Source organism: Panthera leo, chromosome E2 (assembly GCF_018350215.1).
Source record: "Panthera leo isolate Ple1 chromosome E2, P.leo_Ple1_pat1.1, whole genome shotgun sequence".
In the NCBI taxonomy this organism is placed as follows: Eukaryota; Metazoa; Chordata; class Mammalia; order Carnivora; family Felidae; genus Panthera; species Panthera leo.
The window spans coordinates 59777831-59793931 of record NC_056693.1 but is presented as its reverse complement, the minus strand read 5'-3'; the positions used below and the strand labels follow the sequence as shown (position 1 = coordinate 59793931).

The 16101-nt window shown below is 52.3% G+C and overlaps 1 protein-coding gene across 7 annotated transcripts in view; it reads right to left on the bottom strand.

The window, feature by feature from the left end:
- The window catches only part of LOC122208655 (BTG3 associated nuclear protein), a 112142-nt gene extending 97522 nt beyond the window's left edge, over positions 1–14620 (bottom strand). For 4 of the 7 annotated variants that reach the window (XM_042919928.1, XM_042919929.1, XM_042919926.1 and 1 more), the window contains exon 1: positions 14549–14619. The gene's annotated coding sequence lies outside the window, so the exon portion shown is untranslated. Of the gene's footprint in view, positions 1–14548 lie in introns of all 7 variants that reach the window. The other 3 variants (XM_042919925.1, XM_042919923.1, XM_042919924.1) reach the window with 1 other exon arrangement.
- Between the last annotated feature and the right edge of the window lie 1481 nt (positions 14621–16101).

Here is a 16101-nt window from a genome sequence, read left to right as displayed (position 1 = left end):
TGGCTCAGTCGGTTGAGTGTCCGACTTGGGCTCAGGTCACGATCTCACGGTTTGTGAGTTCGAGCCCCACGTCGGGTTCTGTGCTGATGGCTCAGAGCCTGGCTCCTGCTTTGGATTCAGTGGCTCCCTCTCTCTCTGCCCCTCCCCTGCTCATGCTCTGTCTCTCCCTCTCCCTCTCTCTCTCTGAAAAACAAATAAACATTCAAAAAAAACTTTCTTTTTAATATATGGGCAGTATCTTCAGTGACACTGAATACTGTTCATTGTTTAGGTATGACTATATAAAGGAATGCCCTTGCTCTCAGGACATGAGCGCTCAAGCATTTAGGGGTGAAATATAGTGGTCTCTCTGCAACTTTTTTTTTAATTAAAAAAAATTTTTAATGTTTATGTTTGAGAGAGAGAGAGAGAGAGCATGAGCATGGAAGAGGCAGAAAAAGAGCGAGACACAAAATCCAAAGCGGGCTCCAGGCTCTGAGCTGTCAGCAGAGAGCCCGATGCAGGGCTCAAACTCACAAACTATGAGATCATGACCTGAGCCGAAGTCGGACACTTAACTAACTGAGCCACCCAGGCGCCCCTATGCAGCTTACTTTCAAAAGCAGGAAAAAGAAAAAAAAAAAAATAGAGGGCTACCAAAATTACCAAAATGTGTCATTCTCACAATATTTCAAACTTTTTCGTTATTATTTGTTGCGGTGATCTGTGATCAATGATTACGACTCACTGAAAGCACTGACGATGGGTGGCATTTTTTAACCATAAGTATTTATTTATTTTTTTTTTGAGAGAGAGCGCGCACACACAAGTTGGGGAGGGGCAGAGGCAGAGAGAGAGAATCCTCAGCAGGCTCCACACTCAGCGCAGAGCCCGATGTGGGGCTCGATCTCAGGACCGTGAGATCATGACCTGAGCCAACATCAAGAGTCAAGACGCTTACCCCGCTGAGCCACGCAGGCGCCCCCACAATAAAGTATGTTTTCATTAAGGTACGGACATTGTTTCTTAGACATACTGCCAGTGCACACAAGCCAACTACAGTACGGAGTAAACAAGTATTCGGGCCGGCAAACCCAGATCCCGACGTGACCGGCCGGCATCACCGCGGCACCCGCTCGACTGCGGTGGCCTGGACGCCAGCCCACCGCGCGACCGAGGTGTGCCTGCCCACGCGGATGCGGCTCGGCCCAAACGCTACCCCTCTGTGAACCCAGACGAAGGACACACGCCTGTGTACTCACGGCACTCTTCCGGCACCTGCGCCCTAGGTTCCAGTGAGGGGACGCGGCACGGAACGGCCGATCGGAACATGCTCAGGCTGACGGGCCACGCCGTGCCTGGAGCACCCCCCCCCCCCCCCCCCCGTCGCCGGACAGAGCCCCACGTCGCGGCGCTGTGCGGCGCTGGCAGCGGGAGCAACCGGTGCAGGGAGCTAGAACGACCCGTGCTATCGGCGCAGGGAGCTGATAAAAGGTCTTCAAACGAGTAAACGTTAGAAAAGACAAAAGCAAGGCCCTGCCATCCACTCCGCTGCCACCACCTCCCACCACATCCCTCCCGTGCCAAACTCCCGAAGCACACTCCGGAAGCCCCCCGAGCGCATCCACAGACGAGGTCTCTTCCCTCTCCCTCTGAAGCCCAAACAAACAACATGCTTTCCAACCTCACCGTCAGCTCTTCTCCCAGGGCCCAGACGGGCGCCCGGTATCCGTTCCTGACCGCCCTTCCGCACCACCCCTCCCAGGTCTCGTCTCCCTCCCTCCCGGGGCACCTCTGCCCTCCCGCGAAAGCTCCCCACCTTTCCCCGCGGAGCACACCCACCCCCCTGGGGCGCCACCGAGGCCCCTCCCGCCTCCCAGGAAGCCGCACCTGGGACGCCCGACCGACGGAAGGCATCATCTCCCAGGGCTGCCGGCAGGCTCACACTTCAATGACGGGGGGCGACCCCATCCCTCCCGAATCCGTCCCCCACCTCGCCCTCACGCCTCGCATTTCAAACACGCCACGGGCCCGGCCCGGGGACAACAAAATCCACCCGACGCTTCCGCCGCTGACCTCTGCCCGAGCCGGCCCCCCACCCCCAAGCAGGCTGCTCCAGGAGGTACCGCCTCCCGGCGCCTCCCACAAAAGACCCCGCAGACAGTTGGGAGCTCTCGCCGCCGTTACCCTCACTCCCGACCCTCGCCAGACCCTAGGGCTTCTTCCCGCTTGCTGATTCTGACCCGACTTCCTCCCTCTTCCTCCTCCTCTCTCCCGCTGCACCTGGTCCGCCGGGGGCCGCTCAGCTGGCCTCCCCCCGGTCCCTGCCTCTTGCCCCTCTGACGTGCAGCATCGTCTCCCTGTGACACTGCGGTTGAGCCCACGGATCCGGCAGGCCGAGCGTCCCCTTGGTCCCTCCCGAAGCCACAGGCGGCTGGGGCAGGAAGCCGGTCCTCCCTCATCCGCCCTGTATGACAGTCTTGCAAAGAAGGTTCGTCCCCTCAGAGCCCGGCTCGAGCGCCTCGCACGGCCCTCCTCGGCTTCCCCTTCACCCAGGCTTCAAACCTTCCCCAGTCTGGCTCCAGCCTGCCTGCCCATACACGACCTCCTCTAATTCATCTGCCCCACAAACGCAGGCGAGGTCAAATCCGCCCGCCCCCCCCCCCCCCACACACCGTTGCCGGACAGCCCTCCAGCCAAGTCAAAAGAACAGTATTTTGTGACACGAAATCCTATGAAACTCAACTTCAGCGTCCACAAAGAAAGCCTTATCGGAACCTGGCCACACCCAGCTGTTTGCACGTTGTCTACAGCCGCTTTGGGGCTGGGAGGGCTCGTCCATCCGGCGCTCAACCTCTCACTTTAATATCAAACCACTGCAGCGCGCACCGGGCGGGACCGCAAGGGCTCCCGGCGACCCTGTGAACACGCGATCCCGAACCTCGCGCCTCCAGTCCTTGGCCGGACAGCTATGTCAGTCCTTCAGCTACAGGACGGTACGAATCTTGGCTTGAATCATCTCACGGGGGACGAAAAGTCAAAAGGAAGCATTCACCACTTGGAGAACGCAGCCCTAAGGCAGACTCTCTCCTAAAAGTTGACCGACTTGAACCTCTGTCGTTTCGGTCAAGACAGACAACACTCAGAGGTGTGGAGATGGGGCAGACGGCACGGCCGATTTTTGTCCCTCCGGAGAAGAAAGCCATGTTTCAAAGAGATATTCTACTGGTTTGATCATCTACTGGGTGATCATATACCTAAATCCAGCTACGGCACATTCTACGAGACTGAATTAAAGGTAAAATTAAACACTTAGAGTCCTTTTCCCATTGACGTATGTTCGTTCATACAAGAACTATTAGCCCTAAGATTGTAAGAATCCGTACTCGCTGCAATTGTTTAAAATCATCTACGAGAATTTAAAATTCTCAATTATCATTAAGTAACAAACAGTACGCACACATTACAACACCGTGTGATAACAGAATCTATCGCCGTTTACAGCAAGCAGTGCGGGAGAAGTCACTTCCCGGGAGAGAACAAGAGGGTGTCTTAACCCTAAAAGCCTACACGGACGGCGGTCTGTGGAGTCCAGACCGGCCAGTTCCTCACAGCAGAAACACAAAGGCCACCGTGGCTTCTCGCATTTACAAGACGTGTACTTTACAAGCACGGCCAGGCTTTTTCTTAGCAAGTTTACTAATTTCGAATACCTCTGAGTTCCTGGCCTGGTTCTAAAATTCCAAGATTCTGTGATGTAAGTTTACCACAAACAAAATTGTGACTTTATGCACATTTCTGTCAGTGAAATCAGCACCCTATGAGCTTGACAAGCGTAAGAAGACGTGGGGCCTGGAAGGTAATGTGACAACAATTCCGCGTATTGAGTTCTAAGCACCATTATGAGCACTAGAGCATTTTTTTTTCCAAGTTTATTTTTTGAGAGAGAGCGTGCATGCACACACACGAGCTGGGGAGAGGCAGAGAGAGAGGGGGACGGGGGATCCTAGATGGGCTCCCACGCTGACAGCAGAGAGCCCGACGTGCGGCTCGAACTCACGAACCTCGAGATCATGACCTGAGCCGAAGTGGGACGCTGAACCGGCTGAGCCCCCCAGGCGCCCCAGCAGTAAGGCATTCTGTCTTCACACCTGTTGGTGCAGGTCCCCGTGCCCCCATTTTACAGGTAGGCCCAGCCCCAAACGCTTCCCTTGTGTGACAGGCATCATGAACAGTTATTAGCGGAAATGAGACCCCAGGGCCCTGAAGAAGGGGGGCTGGAGGGGGGGCAGGAAGCAGAGTACTTTCCACAGAGACTCGCCCGTGTCCTGCTAACCGAGCCCGCCCGCCATCCATCGCTCACGTTTGCGCTTCCTGTCCGGTCAGTCCTTCGGCCACGGGACGGTACAAATCTTGGCTTTAATCACCTCGTGGGGAAAATCAAGTCAAAAAGAAGGATCCGCCACTTGGACAGCGCAGCTCCTCTCCTTGTGACGCGCTCTGCCGTTGAGTCCGTCGATCCGGCAAGCCGAGCGTGCCCCCGGTCCCTCCCAAAGCCATCCTTGTATCGCCCACCCGCCTCTCCTACGTCAGGGGCGTGCTGAGAAGCCTGGGGAGGAAGGTGGACAGCAGTCCGAGGGGAAGGACACTACAGCGTCCTCCTCTCCTTTCCCTACCTCGCAATTTCACAGAAACCGAACAAAGCCACTAGCATGTGCCTAAATGTTAAGGGAACCTGGAACCCTAGCCAGGCAACATAAAAACAAAAGAAGATCAACTCCCAACTTGGGCAGTCGTTAAAATAAGCAACAATGACAGATGGCAGAGGCAGGGACATTCCCGGAGGTTTCTGATCCACACAACCTGTCAAGCAAGTGCGACCCCTCAGAGGCAGGGCCGATAACCAAGGAGAACTACTCACAGGATCCAGAACGGAAAACAGACCAAAGCCTGAGGAGACTGGCCAGGTTGTGTCCTAGACACCGGCTGACCCAAGCACAGCCCTCACGAGGGCTCGGCGGAGGCGGACGCATCCCACGCCACCATCACCGTGGGGGCCAAGAATCTGTTTACATTCTTGGTACTAGATACAGCATCCTGGCACTGTTTTCCTTAAGATCGGAGTTCTCGATGTGTAACTGAGAGCAAAACAAAGAAGGAACTCTACTTAGAACCCCAAAATCAACTGGATCGGGTCTAAGACAGAAACAAAAGTCCATGCGATCAAAACGTCCATGTAAAGCATGTATCCTAATTTTTGAAAGTCACATTTGTAGTCACATGTCTGAATCAAACTAGGATGCCTTCCCACTACTGCTCAAGAACACCAGGAAGCCTGTGTGAGACGCGAGGAGTTTGGATTTTAGGCCGCAAACAGGACTAAGCCCTGAAACTTGGTGAATGCTGGGCTAACGGCTTCACAAGTGCTCAGACCTGCCCTCCACACCAGCCTCCTCCTCCTCTGCAGGAGACATTCAAGAGTCTGCCCTGAGCCAAACAACCAGGACAAGGTGATCTGGGTCTCAGACCCCAACACTCCCCTTCCTCGAAACCGGCCCACACAACATAAGGCAATCCTATTAGCAACAGAGCCGAAATACATCTTTGGAGAGGACTGTCCCACCTATGTCAGAAGAAGTGCCACATGGAACCCAAAACTCCCATCCAGACAGGCGCGGGGGAACCCAGTAAACTGGGACTCCAGTCACAAATGTGGACAGGGACAGCAACATAGGAGCCAGGAACTGCTTGCTACATGCTAAGACAATTCCAAATGAAACTTATTTTTAAATGTTAAGAAAATCTATTTGCTACACTAAAAAAATTTTACTTTGATAAAAGAAACATGACATAATTTAGCTGCCTTTCAGAAACGTTTTCACCCTGGCCCATTAACCTGACTTTCAGGAGGGGAGGATGAGGGGGGCGGGATGAATTTCAATTCAGAAACCCAAAATATTTATGCTCTGATTACACACACACACACACACACACACACACACACACACACAGATCCAGCCCTGAGTAGGTACCCCTGTAAATTAACCCTTAACTCGCCCAATAGGGTTATATATACTTGAGGGCAACCTTAGGTAATTTAACCTTTTTAAAAATAACTCTAGCAAATGATACCATGTAAGGTCAGGTTCATTTCGGACTCACAATTCTAGCACGTTCTAATCACAGCTCATTTACACTTGGAACTAATGACCTGAGTGGACTTTTGAAAGAGCAACACATTCGGCCTCTTGGCTGAGTCTCCCACTCCTCTCTCGATAGAAGGGCAGAAGGAAAGGATTATTCAAAGTGACTTTTGTCAGCAATAAATTTGCACTTCTGATTTTATTAAACTTGCAGTTTGTGAGGAGTGTGGGCCTAATTTATAATTATATGGGCCAGGACAAATATTCTTGGGGAAAAAGATTCATCAAAGTGCATACAAGAATCCCTTTTTCTTTTGCTATCAAGGACATTATTGGGATGACTAGTAAAACCTGAATTAGATCTGTTGCTCAGATAATAGAGATGTATCAACGTTAAATTCCAAATTTTAATAATTATGTTGTGGTTGTATGAAAGAATATCCCTGGTTTTTAGGAAACACCACATAAGTGGTTGAGTAACAGGACATCATTATCTTACTCTGTACAGAAAAAAATACACACATATACAGCTGTAGTGAGGAGAGGTGATAAAGCAAATACAAAACAGTAACATCTGAGAAGACCGTTATAATTCTTTGTACTATTCCTGCAACGTCTAAGCCTGAAAACACCCAATCCCTAAGAGGTGCCGAGGCTTTTGCTCTCCAAAGAAAGGCAGTGAGGACAGAAGATTCTCATCTGAAGGGGACTTTGTCATCACTGTATTTCCGAAAGGCTGCCACCCGATCCTTCCTTCCCAAGTAGACTTTTCTAAAATGAACGAGAAGTGTCTGACCTACGCTCTCAGTGCCTTCAGCAGATGAATGAGACGGCTTGGAGGACTTCTTCCAGATCACCCCAAAGTCTCGAGGTCTGCACTCGAGAGCAAGGCGCTCCCAGGGAACAGCACGGCAATCTGGAAGACGAGGACAGCGCTCGTCCTGCATCTGGCGCCGGCTGAAGTATTCCTATCATGTTACTGAACCCCCAGCTTTGACTTATTTCTCCAACTTGCATTAGCACTTTTAAGTCTAGAGCTTGGAGATTCACAAACTGTAGCCCACGGGCCAAATCCTGCGTTTTTGTAGATAAATTTTACTGGAAAACAGCGACACCCATTCTGGCCTCCACCCTCCAAGGGAAAAGCTGAGCAGTTGTGACAAGAGACCCCAAAGCCAAAAAAAGTTTATTTAATCTGGGCCTTTACAGAAAAAGTTTCCTGACTTCTGCCCTAGAGCTCCCAAGTGTTTAGTGACATCTGTGGAATCTTTAGAATCTCGAAACTGCCTTGAGACTGAGGGGTAAGGAAATCAGGAACTATTCCTGCAGAAGAGTAATCTTGACCTTCTGGAAGAGGGGCCTGCGCGACCACAGGACGGTTCGGTTGCCTTCAGGTCTCGGTGATCTTGCTGCTCCAACTCCTGTTAGCTGTAAGGAGTGACTTCTGATTCATATTATGGTGGATCCAGAGAAATCCCAACGAGGTACAGCAGGCCGAGTCCTTGAATGGTCCCCAGAACTCAAGACGCAAATCTAACCGCACTTTTTATTAGCAGCTATGCTTGAAGGGAACCCCAAGCAGTATGCACCTGCTTTCATCATGTCACCCCGTCAGCTTTTCTCCTAGCAGAGCATGATTGCAATTTTACATAAATTTAAACTACACAAATCTAAAATAACCTATGAAACCCTCACTTTGCAAAAAACATGAACATTTTTTGCAGCCACTTTTAGCAGGTAAACAGGACGCTCAGCTTTCTTTGTCCAATTCCGTTTAAAAACACATGGGGTGTGAATTAACACGGCTTCAGCATCTTCAGGGAAGCATTCTGGCGTAAAAGGCAGCCTAATGCAGCACCTTGCTCCCGAGGACCGTCCCGGGCTCCTGCCGACGAGTCCCCCGGATGGTGTGGCAGCAGACAGGCGCACCCCAGCCATCTACCTGCCGATGGATCACAGGGCTGAACCGTGGTGACAGCAGGAACCAAAGCCTGGGTCCACGGTTCCTGATCGGTCTTTGACGTGAAGATGCCCGAGGCCCTGGCCACACCCACCGGACCCAACTGCCACCCAGGGAGTCCAGCAGTACACACACATCGAGTTTTCACTGCCAGTGTCATCCAAACCCCTTTCTAGAAAGTTCAGAAAGGTTAAGCCAGGCTTCAAGTTATTTGGTGATTTTCTACCTTGTGAACAAAAGGAAAAAAATCACTACAGACCACAAGCAGCAGTTTTTGAAGCTCGGGATACAAATCTTTATTACTCAACAGTTTGTCAGTACAGGCTTCTGCCACAGTTGCTTGATTGGCTCAACGCATCCCGGGTTTCCTGACGGCATCCCCACCCGTGAGGGCAGGCCTCCGTCCCTACCTGGGCCCCGTCCCACCCGCCTGCGCTTTCAGCGCCCTACGGACGCTCGACTATTTTATCTGCTAATACGAGACAATTTAGGACGAGGAAATGGTAGTCAATTTCCACATATACATTCACGCCACCTATCTACTTTTTCAGTGACTCAAGTAAAACATGTTCTCATCTCTGCCTTCTCTGGCCCTTCCTGTTGGATATCCGTCTTCCACGCTTCTGCACTATAAGCGACCTGACCTCCTGAGGTATTCTGGGTCACCATGGAGGTAGATGGCCCAAAACATTCAGTTATATCGGACACTTCTTGACCGTGGGTAGAAGTGAAAGGTACAGAAAAGTTAATTCAATATCGGAATCGATTTCACGTGATGTCACTCTATTTTGGACGTACCGTCCGCGTGTGGCTTGAGAAGTTCATGCTCCCATCACAATTTAATTCAAGACCAATCACAGGTTTCAAGGGATGGGAGGCTCCAGGTGCCGCCCCCAGGCTCTGCTTCCTCTTAAAGAGGCACACACCGATGCTCTATGATGAGGATGCCACACCTCACCACTGCACTGGGGGGTGAGGAGTCCAGAACTTCCTCCGGGGGGGGCAGTCCGGCCACAGCCCTGGACAACGCACAGAGCCAAAAAGGTGAGGCGGATAGCATAAAGTTGAATTATCAGCTGAAGCTCTAACGTGTAACTGGTTTCACAACATGCACAAGATGAAAATGGGAAACCTAAACGTTATTTGATCGCTACCCTGAAAAGCAGGCAGGACGGGACTGCTGTTTCCAATTCTTGCGGACGCGCTAAATGAGCTCCAGGCACTGGCCCCAGCAAGAAAACAAGGGTAGCTTTTTAGGAGCAAACTGCAGGGTGCCGGGGCCCGGTCCCCCAGGTCGCGACTGAGCCCTGCGGTGGGCTCTGTGCTGGCAGTGCAGAACCTGCTTGAGGTGCTCTCCCCTTCTGCCTCTCTGGCCCTCCCCACTCACGTGCGCATGTGCACTCTCTCAAAATAAACTTCACCAAAAAAAAAAAAAAAAAAAACAGAGAGAGCAAATTGCAACAATGAGATCCCACTCAATATTTGCTCTCAAATTCCCTAAAACTCCCCCTCACAGCCCCAAAAGTGAACATCTCAGAATGCTTCAAAGTACTTCCAATGAACAATCCGTTACGTGATCTTGTTTTTACGACCATCATATACGTGAAGTCAGAGAACATAACAGTGATCTTTATTTACCTGTTATAGGGAGGACTTTTTAAAGCTTTTTATCTGAGACAGTGTCACCAAAAACCTCAATGTGTATTTTCCCCCAGGAGCTTCTTCAAAATGAGAAAAATGTTTGTTTTCCAGATTATAAATAGCTAAACTGGTAAAGTTACGCGCACATTTTAAAGTCAGTCTCGTGGGTTGTGTATTTAATGGTACCGCTGATGTTTTCAGAATTTATACAGTGTAGGTGAAGATCACAGGAAAAACGAAGGCGAACACTCTATGCTGGGTGTTTTATCAATAAACCGTGAACATAAACTCACCTAGGACCTGTGCCTGAAGCATCCATCTACCAATGCACAAATCGGGACTGTGGTGACCTCTTATTCTAGCACAGGAAGTATTTCCGCAGCAGCAAAGTGCATATACCACGCCTGCCATCTCTGCAAATGCAAATTCTAAGTCTTTCCCTGGTTTTCGAGACCTGGACGCTTCTGAGGAGCAACAGTTAAGATTCTGGTGACTGTCTCTCAATCTGGGTTCACATGACCGCACTACGGGCACGCGTTTCTCAGTGCAGGACACGGTATGTCTCATTACTGGTTAAGGTGGTATCTGTCAGGTTTTTCCACCGTGAAGTCACCATTTTTCCCTTTGTAATATATAAATCTCTTGGGAGAGATACTTGGGGCTATGTAAGTATCACAGATGGGAGGACACTTCAGGAGACATGACAACTAAATGCAGAGTGGGATCCTGGATTAGATCCTGAAACAGAAAAACGACATTAATGGAAAACTGATGAAATTCAGTCAGGTCTGTAATTTAGTCAATAGTGTTGTGCTAATGCTAAGGTTCTGATTTTTAAGGACACTTGATTATGTAAGAAGTCAGCGTTATGGCAAGTGGGTGACAGAAGAGGGAAGCGCTCCGAACTATTCCCCCAACTTTTCTTTAACTGTAAATTTACTTCAAAGTTAAAAGTTTCCAAAGTTGCAGATTCTGATTCCATGTCTGCTGGGGGCCTGAGAGTGTGCATTTCTCCCAAACACCTAGAGATGGCAAGGTCACTGATCCACGGACCACTTCACGTGGGCCTCGCTGGGCCCTGACAAATGCAGCTGATGTATGTCACCGTGCACAACTTTCAAAGGACAATCGACTAAAATGCGTGGAGATTACGCTTTAGGGGCGCCTGGGTGACTCAGTCAGTTGAGCGCCAAACTCTGATTTTGGTTCTGGTCATGATCAGTTAGTGGGATCGAGCCCTTGGGATTCTCTCTCTCCTTTCTGCTCCTTCCTTGCTCGTTCTCTCTCCCTGTCTCAGTATAAATAAATAAAACACGGGGTGGGGGGCGGGGGGGGGCAGGGAATAAAAATATTTTGAAAAAATACTGTTAAAAGATTACACTTCAAGTACAGTAATCACTGTTTAACTGGAGGCAAATCCTTAAACTCGGGCATGTTTAAGTGCTATCTTTGTACGAGGACATGGTGCGAGAAGCCGGTGAGACGTGCCAAGACCGAAAGAAGAGTGTGAAATCACAACCTTTTGTCTACGGTTGGCCTTCCCCAGCTGAGCTTGGCACTCCTCCAAGGCTGCGGAGCCAGAACCTCCAGCAGGAACGCACCACGTCCGCCCACGCTGCAGTGCGGAGATGGCCATGGGGACAATGAGTAGGCCACCCATTCCACTGACAGAAGGCACCCATTACCAAGGCCACAGGGAGGCAGGAGAGCAGAGTGACAAGAATGGGCTCTGGAATTCCTGCTCACAGTGAGAACTAGCCACAAAGGTGATCTCTGCTCGTCCCATTAAAATGACTTTTAGTCGCATGTAATAAACCCACAAGAAAGAAGACACGGGCCAGGTATTTTGCCAATTTCTGGGAGACTGAAAGGATCTAGGAGGACAAAGGAAACCACAACCTGGAGCACATAGGAACGGGTACGGCCAGAGGAGGGCTCTAAGCCTGTGGTGGGCCAGGACACTCAGCGAAGCAAGGGCTGAGCCTGCTCACAGAAGTTGGATCCCTGCACGGAAAAGCTATACAAGAGTCCTCCCTAGACCAGGGGGAGCAGCCCCAAATCAAAGGGGTCTTTCTTAAGCCGTAAGACGCAGAGGAAAAGTCTCTGGGTTCCGGCACTCAAAGTCCCACACAGTAACAAGTTCCCAATCACCTGAGGGGAGACCCGCACATTTTCAAAACCAGCCGCACAGACTCAGCTCTCTGCCTACTTTCTCTGGCCTTAGACAACAATAATTACCAATATTTAAGGAGTATTTGCCATATGAAGTATGAAACCAGTATTTTTAAAAAGATGATGGCGACAGTGACACTAGAATAAGAAATCAGAGAATAAAAGAAATGAAAAAAAATCCTTACTGCTCTCCTCAAAGTCGAGAAGATAATGCATTCACAAAACAATAAACTGTGGGGGGAAAAAAACAGAATAACCTCTTCGAAATTTTCAGTTGTGTTAATAAAAAATTTAAAAGATTGGGCAATATATCGAAGCCCCCTCCCAGAAATGAGAATAAAATGACAAAGGAAGAGGAGAAAGAGATTCAAGGGATCAATCCAAGATGTCCACCATCAAACTAATAAGAACTCCCGAAAGAGTAAAAGCAGAAACAATTCTCAAATAAATACAAAGAGAATCTCCCAGAGCTGGAAGGCAAGCCCCCAGAGGCACCGAGCACTCAAGGTGGGACTCCGCATCCTGGGGCACTTTGAAAATGCCCGTAACACCAAAAAGGATCCTAAAGAGTTACCCAAAAGGAATAAGGCTACTTGGCAGAAGGTTCTCATTGAAATGATGAAGAAAGCCATGATTACACATGGAACCTTGAACAAACTCAGATGTATAATACAGGAAAATATCGGCAGTACACTTGTAACTGGCCTACAGGGTAATCAATCCAGATCAGAAAAAGAGGACAGAGACCTGGGGAGAAGACGGGACACTGGAGAGATCTGGCATGCTTGAAAATTTAAGACAAAGAATCATGGGAACAGCAAATGCAAAGATACCAAAAAAAAAAAAAAAGCCATTACCAACAACAGAAAAAACAAAAGACTGTAGGAGAGAGAAAATGCACCACTCAGCCTTGAAGCAAACAGTATTTGTACAGTCATAAACAATTTAACACAGTTAATTCAGGGGGTAGAAAAAATGGCATCTGACCCGAAAAGCGAAATCATCTATCATAACAGAAAGTCCACAATGTGTAAAACTAATAAACTACCAACTTTCGCTTCAGAGCTATGGAAACCTTCCAGAAGGAACATTAAAAAGATTTCTTTGAGGAGAGAAACTGAAAGGCTGGACAGGGGACTGCTGCTTCTCAATGTTCAAGTTTTTCACCGACATTGTGCTGTGTATAGGACTTTGGTTAAAATATCAGATATACGGGGAGATAGATAGATATGTATGTATTAAAGCTCCAACCTCAGACAGACTGAGTTCAAAGCCTTGGCTCTGTGTGTCCCGGACGAGTCTCTTAACCTCTGTGGGCCTCCGTCACCTCCCCGGATCGCTGGGACAAGAGACACTGGAAAGGATCAGCAGTCCCAGCCACAGCACGTAACCCACAAACGGCAGCCATTTCTAAAAACTTAAAGCCAACATCACAAGAACGTAACTCTTATCTTCACCGCGAGACGAGGAGAAAATGGGAGCCAAACCTACAGAAAGAACTAGTCTCGCGGGCGGTTTGCGGGTTTCTGCTGCCACCGGGCGTCTGGACCCCGGGGCGGTCCCAAGGGCTGAATCTCGAGGGGCCGGGTGACCTACTTTCTGACCGCCTGCTCCCCCGCTTCCGGAGGACCACCTGACCACCCCCAGGTTCGCTCCCGTCTCCCGTGAACCGCCAGTCGCAAGTGTGCCCGACAAGCGGCCGGCCCCTCCCACCGGCCACCCTCCCCGGGCGCCGCCGCACCAACGCCGCCGGGCCCGGGAGCGCCTTCCGGGGCGGGACAGGTAATTCCGAACGGGCCGCCAGGAGCCACTCCGGGCGAACAGACCCAAAGCCGGGCAGAGTCTCGGTCCGCAGACGCCCACAGGTGTGGGCAGCTCTTCCGGGAGCACTCAGGTCTTCAGTGAAAACCCAGCCCCGCGTGAAGGCGGCGTCTCCAAGCTGCTCACACGGTGCAGGCGGGACCGGCATCCGAGGCCGCACTTCCGAAGGGCCACACCAAACAGGCGGGGGGGGAGGGGGGCCCGAACCCCTAAATCTTCCCCCGCGGACGACCACCCCCCTGCTCCGGGAGCCCTCGGCCGAGCGGGGGCGTGCGCTCTCGCCCGCCGGTGCCCCGGGGCACACGCCGGCCCGGAGACCGGCCTGACAGCGGCCACCGGCGCGGGGCTCGCTCGCGGCGCCGTCTCCCCTCGTCCCCGCCAAGTGGCAGGGGCGGCCCCGCCACCGCGCGCGGCCGCGGGCGCCCGGTCCCCCGCCCGTCCCACCGGCGCGGCGCGCGGCACCCCGGGGGGAGCGAGGCTCGCGCGCGGCCCCACGCCCGGCCCGCCGCCGGGAGCGCCGCCGGGGCCAGGGGGCGGGGGGAGGGGCGGGCTCGCGGCTGGCGGCGAGGAGAGGCTGACGGGGGCGGAGGGCCCGCGGCGGGGAAGCAGCAGGAACCGGGAAGGGGGACCGGGGGAGCGGAGGGCGCCCACAGGGCCGAGGGCGGCGGGCCGTTGGCCGGCCGCGCAGGGCGTCCCGGGCGGGGGCGGCGGGCGCGGCGGCCGGAGGAGGGCGCAGGGAGGAGGGAGGAGGGGAGATCTCGCTCTCGCTCTCGCTCTCGCCCCGCGGGAAGGGGGAGGTGGAGACGCGACCGGCTGCGGGAGCTGCAATTACCGTGTGGGCTGCGGAATTCTCGTGGTGTTTGTCGGGGAGATGCGATAATGGCGTCCGTCCTCGCGAGAGAAGCAGCCGCTCTGCGCAGGCGCCGCGAGTCCCTCCCCGCGGCCCTCCGCCCTGCACCGTCTGCGCACGCTCCCTAAGCGGGGCGCGCCGGGCGCAGGGACGGGGCGAGGGGGTGGGGCCTGCCGCTCGGAGCCTCCCGCGCGCGCTTTCGCCCGCGCCGACGACCGCCGAGCATGCGCACGCGTCCTCCTGCCGCGCCCTAGTTTGGGCCTCTGAGGGTCCTTACCTCCTCAGCGTAAGCTCCGTCTCCGCGTTAGCGCAGTGGGAAGCTGCGTCGGTGGACCGTGAGAGGAATTTACATTTTTCTCTGAGGCCGAATGAATAGGAATCAGTTCTCCCCTCGACGACTACATATCCCAGAGGGCCGTGCGCGACCCGCTAGCGGTGCTTTCTGGGAATCGTAGTCCCTTCGCGTGCGCTGAGCCTGCCGGTACTTGTAGTCTCTCCGTACTCGGGTCTCCCGTCAGGGGCCGCGCCCGCGGCTGCTGGGACTTGTAGTTGAGACGCGGGGGTCGCGGCCGCTGCCGCTGGGGAGGCGCGCCCCAGGTAATAGGAGGTGCCCCGGGCTCCCCGGCGTCCGTCCACACCTCCCGGCGCTCACGAGTGGAAAAACGTGTGTGTGGTTATGTGGCACATGTACCGTATGTAACTAATGTGTTACCGTACGAGACGTGCGTCCGTAATGTGTAGGCTATCTTATGGACGAGCACGAATTCGGTGTGTGGACGTGTTCCACGTATGTAGCATAAATGCACGCTTGTTGGCACTCGTGGGAAGAAACCACTGAACTGTAGACAATCTCCAGAAACGATTCCTGCTGACTGCCATCAGCACTGCGCCTCACGTGGGCTGTGGTTCCCATTGCTTTTCCTTCTTCTCTCTACTCGCCTCTGTTTTCCGAGTTGTTTACGACGAGCAAGAACAAGGCTGTGGAGCTATTTTCATTTGGGAAAGAAAACGCTTCCCTGCAAGTTTCCTGCCCACTTCCCTTTTTGCCAGGAACAAAAAGCCCAATTCAGGGCAGTAACGCGCCGTGTGACCTTGGGCAACCTCCTTAGTTAGAATCTCTTCCAGGATTAACACCTGGGAGCTCTCCTGAGGCTGGTCATTGGGTTTCTTTGCAGGAAAAGCGCCTTAAAGAAATTCCAGAGAAGAGTCACAGAAGCTCAGTGCTGGAAGAGATGTTTATTCACATTGAAATGAGAATTTTCCTGTCTACAGATGAGGGAAAATTGCTCAGCAAGGTCACGCTGCTGGAAAAAGACAAAAGCAGAGTTTGGAATCCAAAACACCGTGGTCTAGAGTCTGCTCATAGTGGGGGAAAAGGGTTGCGGAAGCTGAGCACACAGATCCTGAGAGATGAGTGGCTGCAAAATGGTTTCAGACGGCCGTGCCTTCTGTCCCACCCCTGCCTCAGTCACAGCCAAGTCTAAAACTTAACCGAGATTTCTTAGATACGTGCGTATCTGACTAGAACGCAGGTA